The 15,964-nt window shown below is 45.1% G+C and overlaps 1 long non-coding RNA gene across 1 annotated transcript in view; it reads left to right on the top strand.

The window, feature by feature from the left end:
* LOC130863515 (uncharacterized) overlaps positions 1-15,964 on the top strand; it is a 64,300-nt gene that overhangs the window by 26,528 nt on the left and 21,808 nt on the right. The window lies entirely within an intron of this gene.

Genomic DNA, 15,964 nt, shown 5'->3' with positions numbered 1-15,964 from the left:
GAAGAGATGGAACTAATGTTTGACTTCCTGGTTTGTTGGTTGACTGCCATTTCTGAAGGAAAGCTTTCCTTGTGCATATTTATAGCATTTCCTTAAAAAACAACATTCATTTTTATGTCGTTGTGAAATGTTGTTCTGTGGTGGTAATGATTTTTTGATATCAAATAATAAAATGTTGACAGTGGTAAGAGCCTTATAATAGGTTTTAAAGCAAGAATTGATTTCGCTTTTCATCGCATGCTCTTTGCAGTTGTTTGTTCACGGCTCTTCCTCCTGGATTGTTTATAAGTTATTGGGATCTGGTATCTATAATTAAACTGAAAAGAATTTCATATGTTTAAAGTATTCTAAATGCCATCTCTTTTAAGACTGAAATTACAGCAGACTAGAGTCACTTGACCAACCTTGACTCTCAACTCCACTGCCAGCAAAGTGAAAACAGGCACACACTTTAACTTGTGTGTTGGTCTCCCTCTCTTTAAGATGGGCAGTACAGTGAAGACCTCATGGGCTTGCTCCGCCAGCTAAAGGAACTCTGACTCCTCAGAGCATCCTAACAGTGCCCCAGGACAGAAGCAGCAACCAGAGCCGACATTGTCTGCCCAGCCGATGTCCTCACAGTCTCATGAATGAGAAGAAACAAACTTAGTGCTTCCTGGAAAATGTATTTTCCTTAAGGTGCAGCTCCCATCACTGATTGGCCTTTTGTGCCATCAGTGATTCAGGAAAATAAGCATTACTGGGTAGAGCTTGACCCATACATGACTGTCTTTCACAGACAGATCCCCACTGCATATTTCTAGCCACCCAAGCTCAATGCTTTACAACAAAATAATGGAAAATGAAGAAAAACCCTGGAGAAGGGTGGTTGTGTGTCTGTGTGTGTCCGTCTGTCTGTCTATATGTATGTATGTATGTATGTGTGTGTATGTGTAGAGCGAGAGTAAGGTCTCAGATCCGTGGCCCTTCACACATTTGATTGTACTGTATGACTAGCCGAATAAGATGTGTTTGGCTTCTCTTCTCCCTGTAGTCTATGAGCTCTCTGGAAGCGCAAGCAGTATATGCATTTATCCTCACGTTGGTGACCATTGTTTACTTGTGGCTTCTTAACAGGCAGCAAATAATTATATAACTAACATATTTGTGATACTATGTGATCAAACCACAGTAACAAATATATTATTACTTCCTTACTTTTTATGGTTTAAAAATATTTTAAAGCCAGGCGGTGGTGGCGCACGCCTTTAATCCCAGCACTTGGGAGGCAGAGGCAGGCGGATCTCTGTGAGTTCGAGACCAGCCTGGTCTACAAGAGCTAGTTCCAGGACAGGCTCCAAAACCACAGAGAAACCCTGTCTCGAAAAAAAAAATTTAAATTCACTGTTTATCAGCTTTTAAATACACTCTGCCCTATCATTTCAGTTCTTATTCTGTGAAACAAGCATTGAAAGCAATCCTTCTTGCTGAAACATTTTTTCGTTAAAAACGTTTTAATTGATTTTTATTCAGCTTTACACTCTTCTCGGCTCCCCTCCCTGCCTCTCCCCTTCCCCCATCAACCCTCCCCCAAGGTCCCCATGCTCCCAATTTACTCAGGAGATCTTGTCTTTTTCTACTTCCCATGTAGATTAGATCTATGTAAGTCTCTCTTAGTGTCCTCATTGTTGTCTAAGTTCTCTGGGATTGTGGTTTGTAAGCTGGTTTTATTTGCTTTATGTTTAAAAACCACCTATAAGTGAGTACATGTGATAACTGTCTTTCTGTGTCTGGGTTATCTCACTCAAAATAATGTTTTCTAGCTCCATCCATTTTCCTGCGAAATTCAAGATGTCATTTTTTTCTGCTGTGTAGTACTCCATTGTGTAAATGTACCACATTTTCCTTATCCATTCTTCGGTCCAGGGGCATTTATTTAGGTTGTTTCCAGGTTCTGGCTATGACACACAAAGCTGCTATGAACATAGTTGAGCACATGTCCTTGTGGCACGATTGAGCATCCTTTGGATATATACCCCAAAGTGGTATTACTGAGTCTTGAAGAAGGTTGTTTCCTAATTTTCTGAGAAATTGCCACACTGACATCGAAAGGGGTTGTACCAGCTTGCACTCCCACCAGCAATGCAGAAGTGTTCCCTTTTCCCCACAACCTCTCCAGCATAAGTTGTCATCAGTGTTTTTGATCTTGGCCATTCTTACAGGTATAAGATGGAATCTCAGAGTTGTTTTGATTTGCATTTCTCTGATGACTAAGGATGCTGAACATTTCCTTAAGTGTCTTTCAGCCATTTTAGATTCCTCTGTTGAGAGTTCTCTGTTTAGGTCTGTACTCCATTTTTTTTTTTATTGGATTATGTGTTCTTTTGGTGACCAATTTCTTGAGTTCTTTTTATATTTTGGAGATCAGACCTCTGTCTGATTTGGGGTTAGTGAAGATCTTTTCCCATTCTGTAGGCTGTCGTTTTGTCTTGTTGATAGTGCCCTTTGCTTTACAGAAACTTTTCAGTTTCAGGAGGTCCCATTTATTAATTGTTTCTCTCAGTGTCTGTGCTGCTGGGATTATATTTAGGAAGTGGTCTCCAGTATCAATGCGTTCAAGTGTACTTCCCACTTTCTCTTCTATAAGGTTTAGTGTGGCTGGCTTTATGTTGACGTCTTTGATCCATTTGGACTTGAGTTTTGTGCATGGTGATAGATATGGGTCTATTTCCATTCTTCTACATGTTGATATCCTGCTGAAATTTTGTACCTTGTGCTCAATACTTCCCTTTGTCTCCACTCCACTACCCTGGCCTCCGGCTCCCACCATTTTGCTGTACTTCTGAATTCAGTTTTCGGACGCTCATGAACAGGATCACATAATACTTGCTTTTCTGTTATTCATTTATCCCACTTGACACAGTATCTTCTAGGTCCATCCTTCGGTCACAAATGACAGGATTTCCTCCTTTAAAGGCCAAATCTAGTCTATTGTATATGTGTACGTTCTCCTTGTCCACTCACTTGTGGACGGACACAGGTTGCTTCTGTGCCTTTGGTTCTTGTGAACAGTGGACATGGGGGTGTGAGTATCTCTTTAGTATGCTGATTTTCATTCCTTAACAAAGAAATGGAGTTGCTGGATTGTTCAGTGTTATCTTTTCACAATGGCTGTACTAATTCACATTCACACCCTAGTAGTGGGCAGAGGTTCCTTTTATTACAACCGCACTACAGTTGTGACCTTTCTTTGTGTTGTAACCATTTTGATAGCAAAAGGGGCCCCTTAGCTGTTCCCAAGCATCTTGTCATTTGTTTTGCACAGTTCCTGGCTGGAGGGTGTAGGTAAAAGGGCCAACTGAAACGGGAAAACCAACCAGTCCCTGAGCACCCTGACTCTGAACCGAGAGCCAGTGAAAGAAACATGCCCTGGATCTGAGACCTGAGGCAGGGAAAGAAACACATTCTGACTCTGAACCCAGACCAAAGAAACACACTTTGTCTCTAGAATCAGAGCCAGTGAAAGAAATATGCCCAGGATCTAAGACCTGAGGCAGGGAAAGAAACACCTTTAGCCCTGAACCCAGAACCAAAGAAACACATCCTGACTCTGAACCCAGACCCAAAGAAACACACTTTGTCTCTAGAATCAGAGCCAGTGAAAGAAATATGCCCTGGCCCTAGGATTAGAGCCAAAAGGCTAAATAAAAAGGACCAGTGAGAGAAACACAGTTTGACTCTGAAATCAGAGTCATCTCTGTCCTTGACCAACTAAACTAACCAATCCCTGAGCAGGGAAAGCTAACCCATCCCTCTTCTCCCTGGGAAAACTCCCTCTCTAAGAAGCCCTGTGTAAACCACTCTGCCCTTCATCTTGAGGCTGTCTTTCACCACTGGCAGAGGCAGCCACTCTGCTAGAATCCTCCTTCCCAAATAAATCTTTTTTTTTTATTTTTTCAATCAAAAATTTACACTTCCTCTTCTCCTCCCATTCCCCTCTCACTCCCCCACTCACCCTCCTCCCTCCCTCTCCCTCCTTAAGAGAGGGCAGGATACCCTGCCCTGTGGGAAGTCCAAGGCCCTACCCCCTCCATCCAGGCCTAGGATGGTGTGCATCCAAATAGACTAAGGTCCCAAAAAGCCAGTACATGGAGTAGAAACAGGCCCCAGTGCCATTATTGATGGCTTCTCAGTTCGCTCCCATTGGCAGCCACATTCAGAGAGTCCGGTTTGATCACAAGCTCCTTCAGTCCCGGTCCAGCTGAATTTGATGAGCTCCCATTAGATCAGGCACGCTGTCTTAGTGGGTGGACCAACCCATCGCGGTCCTGACTTCCTTGCTCATCTTCTCCCTCCTTCTGCTCTTCAACTAGACCTTGGATAAATCTCTTTTTGAAAAGAGTCTTTGAATGACAACCTTCATTTGCTGGCACAGAGTAGAAGAACCTGGCTGGGACATCCTTTAGAGGACTGAGCTGAAAAACCTTGCTTAAATGCTCCCTTAGGGGGGTGAACAAGACCAAGTAGAACAGAAGAACCTTGCTGGGATGCTCTCTTACTGGGGCTGAGCAAAACTTAACACCATTTTGCCAGAACCAGAGGAGATTGCTACATTTCTGCAGGGGCTTCCCCTTTAGCAGAATGTTAGCAAGGGTAGGAGAATAAACAAATAGCTCTGCTAGGAGGTTCCCCTCAGGGAACAGAGCAGAGCTCAGCTGTGGGGGCTCTCCAGAAGAGCAAGATTGCTATATACTGCAGGGAGACCTTCCCCAACTATACGCCAACTTTAGGTCGCCTGGCTTCCCAGCAAGTCAGGATGCCTTCCCACTCCCCCCAACCCCCAAGGGCTAAGCTGTCCTATTGCAGCTCCAGGCTACAGAGCGTTGTATTGCTGCTCTACCCCTCCAGAGCTGTCTATTGGAGCTCTCGGTAGCCTGACTTCCCAATAAGTCAGGATATCTTTGCAGCTCCAGAGCTGTAACACTCACACGCCCCTACAGAGGGTCCCTGAGCCTTGTGTGAGGACTCTTTTCTGCCAGGTCAGTCGGCACTGGACAAGTGTCAGAGGCAGGGAGCCCTCCTCCCAACTTGCACTTCTGTTTTCCAACACTGATGAAAAAGCCATTATTCAAGACGGAGTCCAGTTAACACCTAAAGTGATACAAAAGGAGAATGGTGGTAATGGAGTCTTCCACAAAATTCCTTTGACCATCACAGCTGCGGGAGAACTAAGACCAGGGCCCATACCACATTTTTCTTGTTTTGATCGTCACTCTTGAACAAACACACTGTCCCCCAGCTCCACTCCTATGCACTGGTGGCTGAGCTGAAAGCATTGCCCATGAGACAGCTATTCATCGATTCCCCTCGCCACAAAATCCACCTGGCCTGCCTGACAATAGACTTCAAATCTGGCATGTGGAAGGCCTGCCGTCGGGGCTGGCTGCCTATGTGGGCAGGAAACAGCCCTGCTCTCCACCTGTGCCTGGCTCTGCGTCCTGTTTTCTCGCCGTCTTTGAACTAGCAGGCCCTTTGCCCTAAGTGTGTGAGTGTGTGTGGATGCTTCCCCAGAGGGACTCCCTCTGCCCTGGCCCCTCTTTACAATCCTGGGTAGCATGAGGCCTTTCTGTTAAAAGGAACGCCATGGCCAATTTTCTGTAAGAACTGTAAAGTTGAGAAGACCTTCCAGAAGAGAGAAATAACAAAGCTAGGGTCGTGGCTGTATTCTTTCTCCTAGTATTTACTGCCCCACCCCCAGCCTGCTGTCTTGTCATACCCAGTCACGAGGAACTAGTCACTTAAGCAAGTTAACAGTCCTTCAGCTCTCAAGAACCTCCATTTTCATTCTTAACCGTGTCTTTTTAAATGAGTAATACAGTGACCTTCAGCTTTGTCCTCCATTATGGGAGGTTGATTCACAGAGAATGCTATACTTTCTTAAATTAAGGCAGCTGCTGTCTGTATTCCGTTCAGCTCTAGCATTAGTGTTGTCCCAAGTGTGACATTTATGCTCTTTCGTTTCTTCCTTATAAATAAATATCAAAGGAGGAAGACCAGTGTGAACTCCCCAAGGAATAATAAACTACAATAATACGCCATTGATTTTTGTGCATGAGGTCTAAGTGTGTTTTTATGATTGTGTATGTTTATAGCTTTTCACACAAGTGACATGAATTCTGGGCAATTAAAAAGGACATGAATTTCAAGGCATTTAGGAAGAAAATCTGCTCTTAACGCTGTGCATTTTAGCAAGTTGGAACTCCTGATGAAAACTGAAGATTTCAGATCTCCGCCTTAAGAAACGAGAGTTATTGCTATTCCGTATTGTTTTGCAATATGATTACCCTGAGACTATATCTGGGGACTTTATTTTGGCTGCTAACAGAGATGTAACAATTTAATCAGGAGCAGATAAAAAGCCATTTACCCACTGTGTATCCTCCTGTGAGTTCCCTCCCACAGAGGTTCCCAGGCTTCAGCTTGAGTGCTGTGAGGTGGAGAGAGGGAGGCATGCCCTCCTCCCCACTCCCGGAAGAGGGAGGTACCTGTGAGCCCTGCAGAGTTGCCAAGGACTGTGCAGAGGGGTGTCACATGCCAGCAGCCTTCCAAAGATGGCTTTGGGACAGTCGCTGTTGTTAGGAATTCAGTGAGGTAACAGACAGACCTGTACCACGGGGCACTCTCTGCCCTTCTTGGAGCACTCTTCTCTTCCCTTCAACTCTCTGGTGTGTGATTTCCAATTATTCAATAATATATAAATACCAACCCTTGAAAAATACCTAAAACATTATAGAGGACTTAGTCATTTAGGCTCCTCCCCAAAACAAATTCCTGTTCCTCTCCTGTCTCCACTATCCTTCAGCCTTTCAGTGGTCAGTGACTGCATCCTAAGACACCTTCCACACGTTCAGACACTGTGAAAATCAATAGCAGCTAGTAGAACTCTTCTTAAAGGGTTCTGTCCCCTTTATTTGAACACTCTGTGTGTCTTTCTGCAGCTGGCTTTCCTCATCCCTTGTGTGATAATCTGCCCATATCCACTTCATTTGCATTCATTCTTACGCTGTGCCTGTGCTGTAGTTTGCTTAACTTTTCTCCCACTTCAGGGCGTTTGCTTTCCCAGTTTTCTGCTGTTAGCCCCAGAAGTCTATGACTTCCTTGGACTCAGGAGTGTTTCTCTAGGTATGTACCCACTGGTGGAATTGCTGGGCTATAGAACACGCATATTTTACAAGAAAGTGACAGCTATGTTAAACTTCTCTCCAAAATGGAGGTTTCCCTCTATATTCCCATCTGCAGGGAATACAATTCCCACCTGTTTCCCGGCATCCTCACCAACTCTTAATATTACTAGATTCTAAAATGTCTATTCCTTTCATAGGTGCCAGGCAGCATCTCATTGCTTTAGTATACATTTCTCTATGTCAAAGGAGACTGAGCCACTTTTCATGTTTGTTGGCTGTTGGTGTTTCCTTCCTGCGGTGTGACTGTTCACTTTGCCCATTTTTCTATAGGGATATTTCCCGTGTGTGTGTGTGTTGCAGCATATCTGGGATGCCTGTGTAGTGTGGTGTGGGGGTGTTGTATTTGTGTTGTGTATACACTGCACTATAACCCCATGTTTGCTGGGCATGTTCTAACCTTACAGATCATATATTGTGTTTTAAATTCATTTATGGTATCTTTCGCCCCTATTGTGTTTAACCTAGGTTTATTCTTCCCATTCTTATTCCTTTACTCACATTGCCTTGTGAACCCATATGGCACGGTGATCATTTCATGAGTAGCACACATGGGTGATGGCTCCAAATGGCTGTGTTCACTTGAAGCTTAGAGCTGACTGTGCAGTGCCTGGGTGCTGGGAGCATCTCATGCAGACGTGGAGCAGATCTGTCACCAACATTCATTTCCTCAGCCCTGTGGTAGAACAGCCTGGGCATCGTGTTACACTTCTGCTGTTGTGAGGGTAATAACTAATATAAAAAATGGAAGGGAGGAATGTTCCTTTTTCTCATTATTTCAGAGAATTCAGTCCATAGTCTTTAGCTCCTTTAGTGAGGCAGAACATTGTGACCAGAGGCACACGTGGAAGAAAACAGCTCAAGAGTGAAGAAGGTATCAGTCAGGTACCTTCTAAGGGTCACCCCTGTGACCTACTTCTTCAGTTAGGCACTCACCTCCTAATATTTCCAGAATTTTCTCGACTACCACCAGCATCTGGAGACGAGGTGAGGAGGACATTCATATTCAAGCCACAAGAGTGTCAAACTCCTCTCTCGCCAGTGTGTCTCCGTTGAAGGCTGGAAGTCTGTATGTAGAAAGGGTATACAGAAATGATACATGCAATCATTATACACAGGAGGTGTATGTGTGTCGGGGGGGGGGGAGAGAGAGAGAGAGAGAGAGAGAGAGAGAGAGAGAGAGAGAGATTGGGAAGGAAAAACCTAGCTCAGCAATTTCCCTGCTGTCTACTTTTCAGAAATTGCTTCCACACTCCCAGGGCTGTATTCCAGGTTTTATTGTGCACTTTAAATTGGGATATATCTCAGCAGTTGCATTTAATTGGGTGATTATTAAAAACCACGAGCAAGTTCAGTTCTCACCTAGAAAATGCTCAGGTGTCCAGCTTGAGTCAGACCACGCTTCCCTCAGTTTCCGTGTCCTGCCAGGAGCTGCACAGTGGAGGGGTGAGCATAGATAGAGCTGTGGGTGGACCTGTACCCACAGGGCAGGACTTGGAAACCACCTTAGCAAGGGCTGCCGCAATGACCCCACCCCGCCCTACATGTGCACACTGCTAGTGTTTGCTCTGGTGTCCCTAAATGTTCTGCTTCCAAATCCTAAATTCACCTAAAGGATAAGTTTAATCCTTCTCATTGCCACAACAGAAAGCAGTTTCACAGTGGGCACAGAAGTGCACACAATTACAAGGGTAGAGATACTCTGCCCTAACCTGAGGTCTGAGCAAGGGACCTTGTTTCACAGCGATAACAAAAGGTTCTATTATTAACAGCCCATAGAAGGGTTCAGAACTGAAAGGAGTCACTCGCTCCCTGTTGGACCCGGCTGCATCACCTAAAGGCAGTTTGGGAATCCACTCTCCCACACGTCAGAGTACATGGCACGGACAGTGATGGAATATCTGTGGTTTAGGAGCGAGTGTGGACATTCTACTTCCACTGACTGCCTGGCAATTCTGACATCGAGTTGTATCTTCCCTCATCTTCAGCAGCGAGAAAGGGAGAATGACTTCAGCTTATGTTTTCAGAGGTCCTAGTCCATGGTCAGCAGGCTGCCCTGCCTTCTGCCCTGTGATGAGGTGAACATCGTAGCTAGACACGTGGTCCAGCTATTGACTCATCTCCTGGCATCAGGACAGTGGACTCCATCTGTGTTTGGATTATAGCTGACCACAGCACTACTGTGTAATTGAGGCTGCCTGGACATGTGAAAGCGCAGCATCCATTCAGTTTGCTTTGGGCTTTCATGGCAACATGCACCCGTTGTATCTTTAGAGAATTTTAAACAGTTACTTCAACAGGTGATATAAGCATGGTTTTTAATTATTGGCTTATGCCCAGCCCCATCTTCTTGTCTTCTGGTCACAGTCCAAAAAGGCAGGCAGTTTTGTTTTTAACATAATTTCTTTATTGAATCATTGGGAATTTCACATCATGCACCCCAATTCTGCTCACCTTCCAGTACCTCCATATCCTCTCCTCCCCTCTGCAGCATCCCCACCCCCAACAAAAATTTAAAAAAAATAAAATAAAAAACAAACAAATGAACAAACCATCTTGCTCACCTCTCCAGCATCTCTTCATTCATCCCCTGACACTGGGAGCTGGGGGGGTCACACAGTATACTCTCTTGTCCAATCAGCTTTACTTGTAAACGTTCATTGCAACTAGCCTGGTTCAAGGCCTCTGGTTTCTGGTACACCATCATCACTGGATGTTCACCGGAACTCCTCTCAAGTGTCTTGCAATCATCCTGAGTTGTGGAGGTCCTGGGGTTATGGTTCCACAGGACCAGTCCCTTCACAAGCCCCAGCAGGTCCTAGATGGGGTAGATGTTAGGGTGGACAACCCCAGGCCCAGCTGCAGGCCTGGGTGGTAGCTGAACTGGTCATTCCAGGCCACTAGGACCACCCCTGCTCAGGTGAGGGGTGGAGGCAGCTCCTCTATGCCCATGCAAAGGCAGGCAGTTTTAACCCATTCTATGGGCGTAGCCTCTGGGTTTTAGCTGTGCGCATCTAAATAAAATGCTTAGATTTTTATTTGGTAGTTTTCCCATGTGGGATGGGAACCTATACAGTGCCATCGCTTCTTGCATCCTTCTCCACCACTGTTTTTCCTGTGGAGACATCTGATGTCACTGCCATGCTCAGCCCTGTGTGAGTGACCTGTTTGTTCTTGGGGAGGGGACTCTGGGGATCCTCTGTGCGTTTCTATGGCTCAGAAATTTTATAATGACATGTAAAATTTCATACCTAACTCCTTTTTGGGGTAGTTTAAAAATAATCTTTTTCAATGAATCCTTGGTATCTGTTGATAGGCTAGAAGCAGGGGTAGGCCCCACTATCTTGGCGCAGGTGTTTTTTCTGTCTGGAAATCTGCATTATTATTTTTTGTACCTTAAAGATTAACTCTTTTGCTGCTTTGGAGTAAATTGGTGATGGCATACCTTGCTGGAACTCCCTTCCAATCTGTTGTGCTTCATGAATATGTGATCTTACTATCTGGTCACAAATGGAATTTTAGGCTATTATTTTTAAACCTCAAGGAGTTACCTCATAGCCCATGATGCTGATTTATAAAATCCTCTTCCCCTTGTCTTTTGTTGTTAATGCTTTCTGTAACCAGTCTGTGAGTTCACTGATGTTTCCTTCTGTAATTACCAGTGTAATTTTTTATATACATATTAGATGTTACAGTCTTCATCTCTAGTGATTCTGTTTGGGGCTTTTGAAATGTGTGTATGTCTGTGTCTGTGCTTGTGTGTATCTTTGTTCCTGTGTCTGTGTATGTGCTTGTGTGTGTGCTTGTGTGTATCTGTGTTCCTGTGTGTATCTGTGTTCCTGTGTGTGTGTTCTTAACATTCTGAGCGTGCAGAATGCAGTTAAAGGCTTCTGAGTGCTCACTGTGATGACTTGGGGTCCATTTGATTCATGGCTCCTGTGCGTCCTCTCTTCCCCTCCCTCACTTTGCACGGTAATTGTTCCAGTGGGAACTAAGGACTGTTGTCTGTGTTCTGTTTTGTTTTTGAAGACATCACTACTTATGGAAGCGCTGTTAATGCTTAGCTCACACTGTAATTCTTTATCTAAGCTCCTGTTCTATAAGTGGACTTCTCGAGGAGCAGAATACAATCTGGCTAATTTGGGGATGTCTGGAGTGCTGGATTGGAGCTCTGTAGATGTTTGTTGAGTGGTGCCGCCTTATTGGTAATGGAGACTACAGGTAAATGTGTGTTTCTGAAATATTCGCAGGGAAGGGCAGTTTGCCCTACAGGACATCTTTCTTTCAAGCTGTAGCTCTTCGGAGGCTGTTAACATTAGCGCCTGCCCTGCCTTTGTGGCAGGGAACATTTGACAAGAATGCTGTCATGCCTTGTTCTATTAGGATCAATCTAAAAGTCACTCGGGGGAGTTTATTCTTGGTGATTTGTCCTGGTTGTTTTCTAATCTGATCTCAATGTGAAAATTATTGTGGAATGACGGAAAACCGTCTTTCCAGCCATCTATCCTTTTGTTGAATTTTTGTGCAGTTTACTTCTCCAGAGGCCCTTAAGCCAGTGTTTAATTATGAAGACAATGGATACATTTTAAGGTTGAGTTTCTTCACTATTTTTTTCTTTCTCAAAGCATATAGAATTGTATCATATGTTGACTTTATCTTTCAAAGATTCAGAAACTGAGAAATTAGAAAGGCCACATCACAGTGAGTCCAGTACCATGGAGCCCGACAGCCCAGAGTGTGCAGCCATTCTCCTGCCAGCTGTGTGCTCGTAGGCGAGAAACTCAAGCTCTCCAAGCCTAGTTGTCCGTCCACAAAGTGCTGTCATAATAGTATCTCCACGGTTGTTGAGCCGTAAGACTGTCTGTTAGGAAATGCTATAACCCGTCTTCTCTCACGAGTGTTGCAAAAGCTCTGCTGTGAGCCCGGAATGCGGGCAGACAAAATAAAAATACGGGCTTGCTCCATCTTTCAGCGTTTTATCCAGTCTACCATTTCCAAGGAGGAAAACCCATTTATAAACAGTCACTGTATTAGTGACAGTGTTAATATGCTGTAGCTTTAGAAACCAGTTGAGCACTGAGGGAAACGAAGCCTTCCTGGCTGCCTTCGGGTCCTCAGTGCCGCAGTGGCATCAGCTGCACACTGACCTCACTGGGTCGCAGTCAGCAAATGTCTGTACCGGGATCCTGTACTGGGATCTCGCCTTCAGTCCAATCCTGTAGTTTTCTTCCATTCAACCTTAGATTCTGCCTCTCCCCACTGCCAAGGGACTGCTAGGGAGCTTGCTTCAAAACAGTCGTTTTGTGGGACACCAAATGTACAGCTTGCAGCCTCACTGAATTCCTTTTGAGCGTAACACCCCCATTTCCTGTAGTATTTCAGTTTCACAGACATCTGAGGTATATAGAATAGTCTCAAGTCATTAGAGACAGACTTGATTTACCATTCCTTTTCGACGTTTCATTATCAGTGTTTGGACATTTCTCCTTTTATCATGGCCTGGGTTGCTGTCATTCTCGCGTCTCAGCTATTGAGACGTAAGCCATTGAAACGGTTTAGTCAGCAGTGCATGGCTGCTGTGTTTTGTACATAGACTTGGCTAATGGGCTTTTGAACTTTATGTTGACTTATTTTTTAATTTAGTCATTGTGCCGGCTAGTTTTATGTCAACTTGACACAAGTTAGAGTTGTCTGGAAAGACGGAACCTCAGTTGACAAAGTATCTGCAACAAATTGGTCTGTGGATAAGCCTTTGGTGCATTTTATTGATTGATGTTTGCTGTGAGCGGGCCCAGCTCACTGTGTGCCACCCCTGGGCAGGCAGTTCCTGGTTGTATATGAAAGCAAAGTGAGCAAGCCATGGCAAGGAAGCCAGTAAGCAGCACCCCTCCATGCTTCCTGCTTCTGTTCCTGCTCCAGGTTCCTGCCTTGTGTTTTGGCTCTGACTTTTCTTCATGATGGACTGTAGTTGGGACGTGTAAGGTTCCTCTATTCCCCATGTTGCTTTTGGTTATGGATTTTACCACAGCAGTGGAAACCCTAAGTGCGCCAGTTAACTCGGGCTCCCGAATGCCGTCCTTGGGAGACTCTAATGCGGTGTCACGTCCTTAGTTGTATGTCTGTTTCTAGCTGAGGGTTTGTCAGATTTACAGGGAGATGAGGCGCAAATCTCATCGTTACTATTAGACTCTCTCAATCTAAGCCAGTCCTGGGCTACATCAGGAGATTGGCAACTGTCAAAAGGGCATCGGAAACACACACATACCCCACCTCCCACTCTGGAGAATCAGCACCCTGCAGGTGTCCGTGGTGGTGGTTCTGTGGGCGTCTGAAGAGGTGGCTTCAGTTGTGCAGGTCACACTCCACCAAACGGCAGCCTGAGTAATAAAAATGACTTGTTGTGAGATTGAAGATTAAATAAAGGTACACTGTGACCGGTCACAATTTCTAAACAAATCTCCCTGACTGATTGGGACCTGACATTGCCAAAGCTCCTGCCATTACTAAACGTGGGAAAAACAAGCCCAGACAAGCCAGTGAGGTTCTAAAATGCTTGCCGTAGGTTGCCAGTTCTCTCCAGAGTTTGATGGGCGGGCGCAGGTAAGCTGCTCTTAAGCTGTGCCCCACCATGTCACCCAACAGCCCCTGCAGTACTCAAGCCATGGCAATTCTCTGGTAGTTAGCAAAACAAGGGTCTTTTAGCCACGTGTAGTGGTAGATTTTTCTGGCTCTTCAGACATTATCTCTTATAAGTCCTTAGCTGTAAGAAGTGGAGAAAGAACATGTCTTTAAATTTAGCAAGGAACATTTCTGTGCATATGTGCTCTGCCACATCTACACTTAGGTGGTAATAGAAATACCGTGGAAAAGCAAACCATAGGCTTTTAGCACCATGGGCCTGGGCTTCCTTCTCGTCCCTCCTGGGGAGATGGTTAAGAGAACGAGGGACGTCTCCAGTCTGAGTTGATAAGCTCACTTGCAGTAAAATGTCAGTTTTTTTTAGGCTCAGTATCACACTATAATAAATGTGAGTGTAAGCAATTGTGCGCGTGCTTTCTAAGCACTGCTTCCATCCACGATCATCCGCATTGTTTTACTTGGTAAATGCCAGTGAAAGCTGAGGAGGAGGCAGCGCCATTTGCGTGTTGTGCGTTACTCAGTGTGGAGTCCAGCAGGCTTGCTCGGTGGCCAGAGAAACAGACTCAGTCTCCTAGATCCCACAGTGACTCTCCCCAGACTAGGAGAGCAGGTGTCTTTAAAATGGGTTTGAGATAAGAATTCAACAGCCTTGCTACCACAGGCTGGCCATGCCTGGGGAAGTTAGCGTCTTTGCCATTTTAATAGGCTCTTGTTTTAGGATGTTGCTCCTTTGTTGTCCTGGTATAACTGAGAACCATATGAATTAAGACATACCCAGCCAATTATGATTGTAATTATTCAGCTACAAATAAGGCTGCACTTCCAGGTTCTAGAGCCATGCACATGCAGACAAGCCCTTGGGCAGAAGTACCTGAATTTTAAAGCCCCCCCCCTCGTGACTCACGTGCACGCATGCATGGTTACATCCAGGCATGACTCAGCCTTGCACGTGATCCCTGTCATCTCTGTAAGACGTAGTCATGCCAACCCCCTGTGTGCATGTGCGAGGCAGGTTTTAAAAGCTGGACGCACCCCCTATCACTTGCTCGCTCTCGCTCGCGCGCTCTGTCTCTGCACACAGATCCCCCCAGGCCTGTACACGCCCCCTCTAATCAACTCCTAAGCGGGTTTGTTGCTTGTTTTGAGGTTCCTTCTCACTCGCGCCAGGTAATTTCAATGACAGAATGTATGATTTTAAAAACATTATCAAGAAATTGTCGTGGAAGAAAGATGATGCAGAACTAAATAATGGGCATGGGGAGCTGAGGAAGCCCTGAATGAATGTGTTGTTGACAAGAACACAACCATGTCAAGGAACTGATGCCTCAGACACCTTGGGAACAGACAAAGCCTTCCTGTGAGCTGAGTTCAGATGTTGGCAGTGTGTGCAGCAACCTCCACTGTGAATGCAGCCCGAGACTCCTCCTCTGGGACTAACTAGCTCCTCCCACTCTGCCACATAGCGATGCGGTGAGGCTAGTGGTTACCGTGTGATCTGTGCTGCTCCGACAGCTCGGCCATCTGATTCCAGCTTGTCTGAGTCTGTGCATCTGTCCTTTTTCATTTCCTCGCCACCGCCATCCCCCCCTCCCCCCAGCCAGATTTCCAGGATCTAGCCATGCAGGACACAGATGGTGGGTTCTGGTCACCTGGGCTCAAACCCCAGCTCTACTTCTCCAGTGGTACCAGGCTAGTCACTCAACATCTCTGCACCAGCCTCTTCAAGAGAGCCCATGCATATGAAAACACATACTCTACATGAAATGAACACCAACTTGTAGAATTTTTATATTTTAGGCAGTAAGAAAATATTTTTTACAACTGAAATATCAAAAGAGGTGGACACACTGAGAAATTCTTTGGCTTTAAAAGGTGAATTCCAGTATAGACTGTGGCCCATCTGACAAGCAGATGCCATGACACTAGAATGCGCCCATTCAGACATATGTACTTCTGATTTGCCTGGGAAAATGCTTAAAGATACCAAGAGTTTTGATGCGTGTGTATGTGTTTTATTTTAATAAATTAAATCCTCATTCTTTTCTTCCTGTCTTTGTCAGTGTGCTGCTTTCTCTTATGCTATGGTCTGTAAATGTATTTCTCTT

The sequence above is a fragment of the Chionomys nivalis genome, chromosome 21 (genome assembly GCF_950005125.1).
Source record: "Chionomys nivalis chromosome 21, mChiNiv1.1, whole genome shotgun sequence".
Taxonomy (NCBI): Eukaryota; Metazoa; Chordata; class Mammalia; order Rodentia; family Cricetidae; genus Chionomys; species Chionomys nivalis.
The sequence above is the reverse complement of the archived record's forward strand: the minus strand, read 5'-3'. Positions and strand labels throughout refer to the sequence as shown.